This window comes from Ricinus communis, chromosome 10, assembly GCF_019578655.1.
Source record: "Ricinus communis isolate WT05 ecotype wild-type chromosome 10, ASM1957865v1, whole genome shotgun sequence".
Lineage (NCBI taxonomy): Eukaryota > Viridiplantae > Streptophyta > Magnoliopsida > Malpighiales > Euphorbiaceae > Ricinus > Ricinus communis.
In genome coordinates, this window is record NC_063265.1 from 11,521,136 (window position 1) to 11,534,005 (window position 12,870).

The following is a 12,870-nucleotide window of genomic DNA, read 5'->3' on the forward strand; positions in this document are numbered from 1 at the left end:
TATTTGCCATCTTACCTCAAGCTGTTCTTTCATATATAATTAACGTATCAAATTTCTGGTGATAAGAAAAGTCAGTTGCACTTCAAAAATTAATCAATTAAATATTTTTTAAAATTTTTTTAAATAAATTACTTTTAATGATTTCATGAATTTTTAATAATTTTTATAGAATATACGATTTCATGAGAATTTTTTTAATTTAATATGTTTTAAAAAATATTTATTATTTTAAAATGAAAGTTTGTTAAATTCTCGTTTTAGAGTGGTTTGAAAATAAATTCTTAATTTATGGTGAAAATTGCTGAAATGGAGGGATAAATTTATTGATCAAATTATTCACCAGTTGAATTAGCGAACAAGCCTCTGTCCACCGGTTCCTATCCTCTATTTCAATTGGCGGACAGGAAGTAAATTGACGTTAACTATTAAAAATTTTTGTTAGTATTATTGTAACTATTATTGTTATTATATATATATATATATATATAATTTTAATAACTTTAATGATATTATATATATAATTACTTTTTGGTGAAAATAAATATTTTTAATGGGTTAAAATTATGATTTTCGTATAAAACATATAATGTTAATATAAAAGTATAAATTAATATAAAAATATATATTAAAAATTTAAATTGGACTAAATTAATATTGTAGATTCAATTTGGTTTATTTATTAATTCAATTTGATTTATTTATTAGTCTGTTGGTTAGATTCAATTTGATATCTTCAAGATTTTTAATTTAATTTATTTTATTGTTTAATTTTAGTTAAGTTCAAATTTTTTTGTTCTATAATCTCAGTTTCTTTTAATTTTTATTTTATTTTTAAGATCCTTAATTATTTAGTTCAATTTAGTTTGTTACAACTAATTATTAACTCTATAATGAATAATTTTAGTTTTAGTATTGTATCTATTATTATTATTATTATTATCGGTAGTACTATTATGATAATTTTTATTAATACTTGCATCTTTAATTTTTGTTATTATTAAAAATTATATTAACAATATTGTAATAGGTATTTAAAGTGTTAAATTAAAGTATATATATATATATATATATATATATATATAAATATGTTGAAAACCCCATATAGTTGTGCAACGAAAGCTGTAAACATTTCACAACTCATGTAATTAATCTCATGGAATTAAGGTTACAAGTTGTAATTGAAGATTTAATTTGAAAAAGGAAATAACTTTTTATGAACGTGAAGAACCACGGAGAAAAGACTACAACCTTTGAAGAGCATACATAATTCAATTTTTATTGTTGATGATGTTTCATTAGAGAATCAAATATAAATTCGCAATTGCAAATCCTATAGATTATTTCACACAACCGACCTCAAGCAAAGCTATTCAATTCTTGAAGATGAAGAATTCTTTTTTCTCTCTTAAATTTCCTACTACGATAAACTTATTATAATAGTAAGTATGTCAAATTATCTCTCTCTTCTTCTTATGATAATAGGAGTAAGAAACTCTCTTATATAGTATTAAGGATTCATAATCCTCAACATAGTTGTACATACACATGTCATTACAAAACTCTTTTGTTACACGTGTCAAGCTGCTTTCTTAACACATGTTATTATAAACCCTTTTATAATGACACATGTCAAGTTGTACAAATACATGTCATTACAAACTCTTTTGTGATGACATGTGTCAAGCTCCTTAAATATATTATACATTATCATTAGTTAGACATTTACGGACTTTAACTTGAAGATGCTAGTGTTCCTACTCGAGGTACAAGTCAAGTCCATCGTGGTGCTTGAGTTGATCTTAACGCGTGTGACTTTCTAGGTTATTAATTGGTAATGAGAATTTAAAATTAAATCTTAATATTCATTAAAATATTTTAATCAACTAAGAGAACAATTAAATAATATTAAATTTTAATATTAATTAAAACACTTTAATCACTAATAGAACAATTAAATAATTTTCTCTCAATCGTTTTCATAAATTATAAGTGACATCTAGCAACATATTATAATTACCCAATTAATAATAATGGCATTGATCATCTATGAATTCTTTATTTATGATTACCGTGAAATTAAATTCTTCTATTGAATAATATCTCGATCAAGTGATGATCATGGAATAGTCAAATCAACTAACTTGATTCTATGACCAAATCCATGAATACATCTCGACTAAATATGATTAATGTGAAATTTTTTTTTCCATTAATCATAATTACCTCGGCCAAGGATTTCTGAGTCAAGATGTTATCGGATCGCATAAGATATTCTCATTGTTTACTCAAAGTAATGGATTCCTTGTTAATGAACACTTACCTCCATGCATATGCACTCGAGCCACTATTTCAAGTACTCATTCTAGGTACGAACGAATACTTAAAGCATAAGCAAATCCCAATTACATATTCATGAGATAACTCTGCCACCTCAGGTTTAAGGATTAGTTACACCATCACAACTTAATAATAAATCAGTGACTTAAGTAAATCATCCATGTGATTCATTATTTCTTCAAGTCATGTCCAGTCCATTCATCTCACAAGTGACCCAAAACGATTAACTTAGTAACTCATACTAAATGGTATGAGACTCACTATTCGATATATATTAGTATCTCATATTAATCATATGGTTAAACGCATTATGTTGGTCTTTCAGATTAAAAATGTCCAATATTTAATCTTATAACCAATAACTATTTTATAATATTTATTCTAAAAATCATCCGTCACTCATATTCTCAACTCTTGAGAATTGAGTCTTTAATAAATATTATTGGACTCATTCAATAATTATATTACTACAAAAATAAATGATAGACAACTGCCATTAATAAAATGATATTTATTACATAATAATATCACAATGTATGAACTAAAAAAAAAAGTCCAATTGACTTTTAGGACATACAATATATATATATATATATATATATATATATATATATATATATATATATATATATATATATATATATATATATATATATATATATATATATGCATGGCTTTGCATGCAATTGTGATGGTTGCATTTGCATTACTCTGTCTGCCACTTCAGCAAGCGGACAGATGGATTCAATTTCTGTCCACCCGTGCAACCGGCGGATACATATATATTCTTTTTTACAAGTTTGACTAATACAAAATGAGAATTAAATATAATTTTACCCTAAATATAATTTTATAGATATTGATAAATTTATATTGATTTTCACATTCTATTATTCAGTTATTTAAAAAATTACTTTTTCTATTTTATTATTCTTGTTTTTTTTTGTTTTGCATTTACTTTAAATATTATTCCACATAGTGTTATATGTAGTTTCATATAGGGATGACAATTGGAAGTGAATTTTCGATTACTTTTTCTGATCGAATCTTAATGGAACGGATTTGGATAGTAATAAACGGATTTCAAATGAGTTTGAAATTTAATTTTATTATATGTATCGGATTCAGATATCTATTACCCGAATCCGATTGTATAAACGGATACGGTGAGTACCCTAATCCGAATCCGGTACCCATTTAACTAAACCGATATCGAATAGGGTACTATTCTCTTAGGCCTATTAAGAATATTATTCATCATTTTGTTCTTCATGAACTTCAACCTTATACTTTTTATGAAAAAAAAGTAAGTCATTTTACCACTAAACCATTTAATGATATTTGTTAAAATGAGACACACATGCATGTCATATATATTGAAATTTGGTGTTGAACAATTCTGTATATATTTTTAAAATTATAGATAAAGTAATAAAATATTCAGAATGTATCATCTATTAAACTCTTACGTTTTACATCCAGCCACATGATGCATTATGTTTCTGGGTCCATAAAATAGTTTGCCATTGAATATACCTTCGTAAGTATTTTAATTTTGAATTTGTTAGGTAGACAATTGTAAAATGACTATTCTACTGCTAACTTTTAAAAATTGTTGTACCAGGATTAAAATTCCAAATTCAACAACCAGTGAGTTGAAATCAAACAAATTTACTTGAGAGAGTGGGAACCTTGACAGCGAGAAAATTCAAAAGAAAAAGATGGCATCATGATGTTGCCATTTAGCAGTGGATAATTCAATGGTAATAACCTCAGATGTATATATATATATATAAGGCAAAGTCTGAAGCGATGGAGGAGGATTTAATTTTGCGGGTGCAGAAAATAGATAAATCTTATTAATAAAATTGCAGGTACAGAAAGTTTTGCTGATCTTTTCTTATTATCTGCAAAACAGTACAGCCGCTAGCTACTGATATTGGCTACCATGATAATATAGTTATGCTATTATATGTGCTTGCACTGTTGAGTCATAAGAATCAGGATTTTATTTCTGTCTGAAATGTTGCTTCCTGAGTCACTATTATTTGCAAAAATCGTAATCCTCTCGCTTTCTTTGTGCTTGCAGAACAGCTAGAAAGACATGGAGGAGAACTATTGTAATATCAAGAAAGATTTTACTGAAGTATATTTCTTGGCCCTTTCTATATGTTGCCTATGACTTAACTAAAAATAATTCAGCTTATATTCTGTCTTCCTTTCCTCACCATTGAAACTTATATAGTTGATAGGTAATACCCCTATGGTATACCTCAATAACATTGTGGACGGTTGTGTTGCTCGCATTGCTGCCAAGCTTGAAATGATGGAACCTGCCTCTAGTGTTAAAGACAGGCATGCATGCTTTTTCCATCTGTTTGTATATATATTAATTTCAATTCACGAACCTCTATTTTATAATTGATGCAATGGATTTTTTTTCATCTTCATACATCCAGAACTGCATACAGCATGATCAAAGATGCAGAAGATAGGGGCTTGATCACTCCAGGGAAGGTTAGTCTCTGTCCTTTATCATTTAAAAAGAAAAAAATGATTCCTCGTCCGAAGTTCTCACTTGTTGCTTTGCCGTGAATGTTGTCAAAACACAAATTTCTAAAGACCATTTTGATTGAAACTACGAGTGGCAATACTGGCATTGGAATGGCAGCTATTGCTGCAATGAAGGGTTACAAAGTTATAATCCTCATGCCTGCTTCTTCGAGTTTTGAGAGAAGAATGGTACTAAGGGCTTTTGGAGCCGAAGTTCGCCTTTTTGATCCAGCCGAGGGCTTTACTGTGACGCTTGAAAGATTGGTGGGATGTGGCTAAAACACCTAATGGTTATATGCTTCATCAAGTGGAAAATCCTGCCAATCCAAAGGTATTTTGGTTAGTCTGTTGCAAAGTGGATTGGTGGTTAAAGGATTGATATCAGGCTGTTGTTTTCTCTTCTTTTATTTTTTGGTGTAGATTCATTACGAAACTACTGGTCCAGAAATATGGAGAGACTCAGCAGGGAAAATTGATGCCCTGGTTGCAGGGGTAGGAACTGGTGGAACTGTGACCGGAACGGGGAGATTCCTCAAGGAAAAAAGCTCAAAGATTAAGGTTTGTTCTGTCTGTTAGTGTTTCAACACTAAGGATTATGATAATCTTGCTAAGGGTGTGCTTAATTAATCCTTTTTTCTTTATGAATAGGTGTACGGCGTTGAACCAGTTGAAAGTGCAGTTCTGAATGGAGGAAATCCTGGTCAGTAATAAACTATTTCAAGTTTAAGTCCTCTTACTAATCTGACATTGGAGTGGAAACATATATAATGCAGATGCCAACGATTTCTTGTTCTGCTTCTAATAAACTGTAAAAAAAAAAAAATCTTTCAAATAGGTCCACATTTGATCCAAGGAATTGGTTCTGGGATCATTCATAATGTTCTAGATGCTGAATTGCTAGATGAAGTTCTTCAAGTAAGTCTACAAACCATTAATCTGGCGGATTGTCTGTTGATCAACATGTACTTCTATAAGCATTTTTTTAAGTGAATCTTTTACTCTTTTAGGTATCAAGTGAGGAAGCAATTGAAACTGCTAAGCTACTTGCCTTGAAAGAAGGTTTATTGGTATGGAAAGGTTAATCTGCTTTCAATGTTGGTAGTAATTTCTATATTTCTAACAGAAGCAAGTTTTTCTTTTCCTGACAGGTTGGCATCTCTTCTGGTGCTGCTGCTGCAGCTGCAATTAAGTTGGCAAAAAGAGCTGAAAATGCTGGTAAACTTATAGTTGTAAGTTGCCATTTCCTTCTTCGAATTGGTAATTTGGACAGTATTAGCTAGCATTTACTATATGCATTAACAAGATTCACCTTAGCTTTGCTGGTACTGTCCCTAATTGCATATTAGATTAGTTTAAGCTGTTCTGTATTCATAATTTCAATCCAAACTCCATTAATCATGTGATTATCTTTTTGCTTGCTATTTGCAGGTGATATTCCCTAGTTCTGGAGAGCGTTACCTATCTTCACCGCTTTTTGATTCCATTAGGCATGAAGTGACAAACATGACTATAAATTGATTAATAGCTACTTCCACAAGTTTTTAAAAATATATATATATATATATATACACACAATAAGCAAGCGGATAGGTTTTGTTGTTGAATTTCGTATAATTATCAGGCTGTGTTGTATTTCTTCCAATTTATTATTTGATTGCTTTTCTCAAAAATAAAATTAATTTATTATTTGTTTGTAATGCTTTGTTAAATAATATCATGTATTTAAATTTTTCTTTTTAGCAATACAATTATAGAGAATATTTAAAGAGAATATTTGTCTGAGACTCCTTGTTCTTTAGCTATATTAATCAAGCTAACAACAGGAATAAGACTTCGTTTTTCTTTATAGAACCTTGGCAAGAAGAATGATCCAAAAACACTTCTCTCCCTAGGTAACAGGAATTCATTCGGCCGGAACTGCAGGCATAGGCCTCAATGCCGGCCTTACTGATGACTGAATACGTGCTCTAATGTGATTCTTTTGAGGAAAAAAGAAAAGATAAAAACAATGAAGCAGAAATAGAATTCTTACGGGCTTGAGTTTTCAGATGAACATAAATAATCAGAGGGAATAATATTGCTCATAAATATATAGGTATAGACTTTTAATTATAAAACAATATAGAAGGTTCACATTCTGATTTTACAGGACAGATCATGCAATAATTCACTAAAGACAAAGAAAGAAAAAGAACAAAAAAACTGAACATGTCCAAGGATCCAAACCCAGTTTTGCTTTCATGTCTTTCTATGTATTTTGGAGAAAAGTTGACAAAAAAAAAAATTCCAGGAAAGAGGCTCAGGGACTGAGAATAATTCTTCTGTACCCGTTCTGTGCACGTTGACACACCTAAAAGCACAAAAAGGGCAATGAGATTCACATATTAATAATCATACACTTTCATATCTGTTAATTATATTTAAACAACCAACGATCGATTAATTACTTATCCTCTTATTCCTGCTGTAATGCAAGAAATTTGTGAAGGTATCAAAACCTGACAGGCCTCATAAAAATGTCTCACATACCTTACTGATCAAGGTGACTTGCGCACCAAGGTGGGCAAAAAAGGTGCAGACGAGTGGAAATTGTTCCCGGTGCAGTTACTAATGCAACGATCGACGCAGCCAGGCCGTGCCTGTGTTACTTCGACCATCTGCACTACGATCAAAATGCACAAAACGAACCATGCAGTAAGAATTCTTCTGTCCATCTTTCTTGGAAATTTTTTTATTCTCTCCTGTCCTTCTCTCTGTTTGAGATTTTCTGGTGCTGAGTATATATTAATTAAGCACCTATATCAAACTCAAACCTGATCGAAGGCAGGTAAACTTCCAACGTATTCTTTCTGATTTTTTCATTATTTTATTATAGAAATTGCTGCACACTTATTTTAGCAAACTCAGAAATTGATGGGGAGAATCAAGAATATGTGGTTTGTATTATTACTATTATTATCAGAAAAAAGAAAGAAAGAAGGGACTGCAGTATGCCTGTCATTTGTGGCGATATTACCTGTTATCTCTTGCGTCTATTTCGCAGATTATGTGTGGACTGTATATATGTACTGAAAAATGCTTTTACATTAAATATTTTAAAATGATATTTTAACTAGTATATACTAATTTTTTTTTTTTTATACTAGACTGTCACGGAATGCTTAGCGGTTATAATATAATTCGTAAGTGAAATTATTAAACAATATATCTATTCGTCCGGTTATAATATAACCCGTGAGTGAAATTATTAAACAATATATGAGTTATTGTAACGTGTTATAGGTGTATCTTACTGCATAAATTTATAAAAATTAACTTTATTTTAATTTTTATAATTTATAAAAAATAATTCAATACTAGATTAATCAGTTATACATAGTATTTAAGTATTGATCAACTAATATATTATTTTTATTTATTAAAATTCATTTTTATAAGCTTATATGATAAGATACACATATAATACATTACAATGACTATATACTTAATAAATGACTTGAAATAATATTATAATTAATTTTTTAAAAATTAAAAAATACACTTATAATGATAGAGTACTACAACCAAAACCCTATATTAATTAGTAAAATATTAAACGTACGACAATTATGTAAGTCGTTCTAGCATGCATCCTGACGTATTTTACACTTGTAGTTGAAACATGGTACAGTGAGTAAACAACAAGTAATCATTAAAAGTTGAGATCTAATCACTATAATCTAATAAATATAAATTACACTATGTGCATATCGAAAAAAAGTATAAATTTATTACTAACGGATTAAAATATTAATTAGTACGGATATTAAAATTATAAAATTGGTAAAAACTTTTACCACGGTGATCGACACATATTCTATTATTTTAAATTAATAAATATTTGTTAATTAATTATCGAATTGGTGTATAAATTAGGACATGCATACAGATTATGTAAGAATTTATATATATACCCTCTCTCTATGATAAGCATTTATGTGTTAAGCCTATACTTTAGAACATATGTAAATAGTAAAGGGATACTTACAAATAGTTTACGAGGGTTATTTTGTTAATTTTTGGATAAGCCTGAATGAAAGTGTATTGTTGAGCAAATTCCAGGAGGTATTTATAATTATCTCTTGACAACATAGAAGCTTATTTCAACATGTTTAAAATTTATTTTTTTTGGTGAAACTATTTTCAGACTAATTTAAATTAGATATGGATTTCCATTATTTGCTGTGCCATAATTTAATATAGTCCAAAGATTAAAATTTAAACAAATTTTCAAAGGAATGGTACTTCTTATTTGATGATCTAATTTAAATTCAATGATCTTATTGACATTAAAAAAAAAAAAGGAAACATAATTGTATATGAAATTAAGCTTTAATCAATCTGCACATGAATTAAGTTTTGGGCAGCCTTATGGTATAATTGAAAATGTCTTAATGAGTTGATGGATTTGTTAGCTGATGATCTTCATGATCATAGTTATGCTTCTTAGTTTCTTTTGTTTTAGGGCTTTGCCCTCTTTTATAACCAAACAAAAATAATAATAAAACAAGCTTCAATAATAACATATATATATATATATACTTATAAATAATTAAAATTTCATCCATAATATGATACTTTATTTATATTTAAAAGATATAATTTGCCTCCTCTCCTAAATCTCTCACATTAGGAATTGAATATAAAATATATATGTTGACGAAAATCTTAAACTCTTCAATGTGGTATGCTACCACTAGTGCTACTTCCATGGGCAGTCCCTTAAAAAGTCTCATGAGGGCAAGCAGAAGGACAAGAAAGCCTGCACACAAATGGTACGAGCGAAGTGTTCTCACATTTAGCAGCACAATCGGAGAGGCAAGATGACTCAACTATTGGCAATCCAATCATTCCTAATATCATAATACATAGAATGAAACACATGACCATCTTTTTCTCCATTGTCATGTGTTTATTTCTATTTGGAGATTTTTACCGACAAAAATAATACTAAAAATCACCTTAATTAAAATACGAGAGACAAAGTGAGATGAGACGGAGTTTTCAAGATTGTTCTTGAGATTAAATAATGGAGAAATAATGTCTTATCTTGGCCAATTTATAAAAAGTACAAAAGAATATGTGGCTTAAACTTCCACACACTATAAATTGTCTCCTCTTAATTAAGATAATTCTTCTTTTCTATCCATAGACATGTTATTAGAAGTGGGGAAATATGTATTAATTCTGTTGCTTTCAAACGGATTTTGTATAAGAAATTAATTTATATTTCAATGGTAACAAATTTTAGTCATTCCTTTTTCTGGTAACAACCTTTTAAACGGATGAGTGGTTTTAATTTAGTGCACATACAAATTCATGAGATTTTATAACCATAAAATTAGCCCATGTTGGTTTTCACTTGCTAAAAAGTGCTTTCCAATATTCATAATTTTAAGGGATTTTTCAGGTGAATTACCCTAAATCCCACATTTTTACCCTAGTTTTTATTTTATATTAAATTTACCCCTCAATAGGTGGAAAGAAATCGCAAGTTTGAGAACTCAATTCCGAAAAATAAAAGCCCTTACCAAATCGGCTAGATTTAAATTGGTATTTATCTACATAATTAGTTTGAACAACTAAATCGAATACCATATACCCGAAAAGAAAAAAAAGATCTTAAATCTACATGTAATGAGATAACCAAAAAGCTTATCTATTATTATAGAGTGGATTGGAGACATGAAGTTCCTTGCTTCAACATGTTCATGAATTCCACTTCACTTAACACAAAATCTCCCATATATTATTATCAACTTTAGTAAGAATCTATTTCATTCACTAAGACTACTTTTAGTTGTATGCGATCAGAAACCTTTAAATTCAAAGAATTATAATTGAATTTATATTTCAAAATTGAATATAAAAATTAGTGAGACTTCACTAGATAAATAAATAAAAAAATCCAATTTGAAAGTTAGGAAGTGATGAATAGGAAGCAAGATTTGTCGAAATATGCATACTTAGAAGACATAATTTCTTGCTTAAAAGTGTCAATGCAAAAAAAAAAAAAAAAAGTTTTAGAAAATCAAATGAAATTTCAAATATTGGCAGAAGAAAAAAAAGAACAAAATAAGTATTTGCCCTTTTGCTCTTTTTTTTTACATGTTTTGGTATATTTACGGTATTGAAACTTTCGCTATCTTATTTTTACTTAATTTTCACCTAAGCTAAGGAAGATGAAGTGGAAAGCAAGCGAAGCCAGAACCAATCTATTCCTCTCTTTTTTCTCAATTAAATTGAAGTCTTTTGGTCCTCACAAATATGTAATAATTTATATTTGACACTATATTTGTTCAATTTAATGATCTCTTTTAGCAATAAATACCACAAACTAATACACGAAAAGAAACTATAAGAACTAACACACAAAAGAAACCGTAAAAATAATGTGATTTTTTCATCCTTCTAATCAATTAGATATAAATTAAAGTGTTCTCATAGTAGTTGATCACGTGTAGAATATGTAGCCTTTTACGTCAATCATAACCGATGTTATTATCAGAGTTCTAGGAAAAGTGTGTTGTCTTGAGTGCAAACATGGGTTTCAAATATGGGGATAAAAATTAAAATTCTAAGTTAAAAAAGAACACTATTTATGAATATAAAATATAGAAATAAAATACAAAAAAAGAAAAAAAAAAAAAGTAACTCGAAGGAGGAAAGGTATGGGAACAAATAGACGAATAAAAGTAAGTTGAATGTCTAAAGTACAAATGAAAATAAGTTAAAGGTCTAAAGCTAAAATAACAAATAAAGCCAACTTAAAGAGAAAAAATTATAAAAAAGAGAACTTCATGTTGGGTTGATAAATAAATACTAGAACTTCATGGGCAAAATAAATAAGAAGAATATTATAGGTAAATGTCAATCTGTTCTGGCTAGCTATTCAGATCACAAGAAGAAAAAGGAATTGGATATGAAATTAAGCTTTGATAATAACATACACCAATTACATTTAACAAATAAATATAATTACAGTAATGGATTGGTCACCCATATCATCTATAAAAATAGTTTATAGTATTTTATATTTATTTAAATTCGGATATGTTTCTCTTTTTAAATTTATCATATTGGAAACTGAATATGATAAGTGTTGGCGAAAATCTTAAACTCTTCAATGTCCGCTACCGCCACTTCTACGGGTAGCTTTTCGGAAAGGCTCACTTGGGCAGTTATCAGGACAAGAAAGCCTACACATAAATGGTACAACTGAAGTTTTCTCACATTTAGCAGCACAATCTGAGAGGCAAGATGACTTGACTATTGGCAATTCAGCCATTCCTAACATCAAAATGCATAGAATGAAACACATAACCATCTTTTCTCCATTGCCATGTGTTTCTTTCTATTGAAGATCTTCGCCAACCAGAACAACAACAATGATTGCCTCAACTAAAAGGTAAATAAACACAAACAAAAATATGAGAGATAAATTGAATGGAATGATCTTTCGAGTTTGATATGGAGATTAAATAATGGAGAAACAATGCCTTATTTTTAGCAAATTGATAAAAATTATAAAAGAATTTGTGGTTTAAATTTCCACAGGGCTATAATTAATTAAAAATATATATATGTATATAAATCTTTTTTGTATCCACATACATGTTACTAAAATTGAGGAGTGAAGATATGAATTATATGCACAGCTGTGTTTCTTAAAATGGACTTTGTGTAAGATTAAGAGTGGAGACAAATTTCTAAAACTAATGAGTGGTTTAAAATAAGTGCACATACAAATTCATGAGATTCTTAAGCATAAAATTTGATTAAAAGTGTTTATTTTTCTAATTCATTCGTTAATCTACATAATTAATAATAGCATTAAGTGAAAAAATTAAATTGAGTGGCCAATTTATCTATATTCCCAAAATTACTCTCAGTAAATATATAAATTGTATTTTTCTTAAGGGTAAACTCTTTTTGGTGGGT

The 12,870-nt window shown here is 28.9% G+C and overlaps 1 long non-coding RNA gene and 1 pseudogene across 1 annotated transcript; one reads left to right on the plus strand and one right to left on the minus strand.

Annotated features, from left to right (window-relative positions):
• The first annotated feature begins 4,439 nt into the window (after positions 1–4,439).
• On the plus strand, positions 4,440–6,419 carry LOC125368678 (annotated as a pseudogene).
• A 548-nt stretch (positions 6,420–6,967) lies between these two features.
• On the minus strand, positions 6,968–7,491 carry LOC125368680. Its single transcript, XR_007214435.1, has 2 exons — positions 7,420–7,491; positions 6,968–7,240 (listed from the first exon to the last, which is right to left on the minus strand). It is a non-coding gene; the product is annotated as an uncharacterized LOC125368680 (long non-coding RNA).
• Between the last annotated feature and the right edge of the window lie 5,379 nt (positions 7,492–12,870).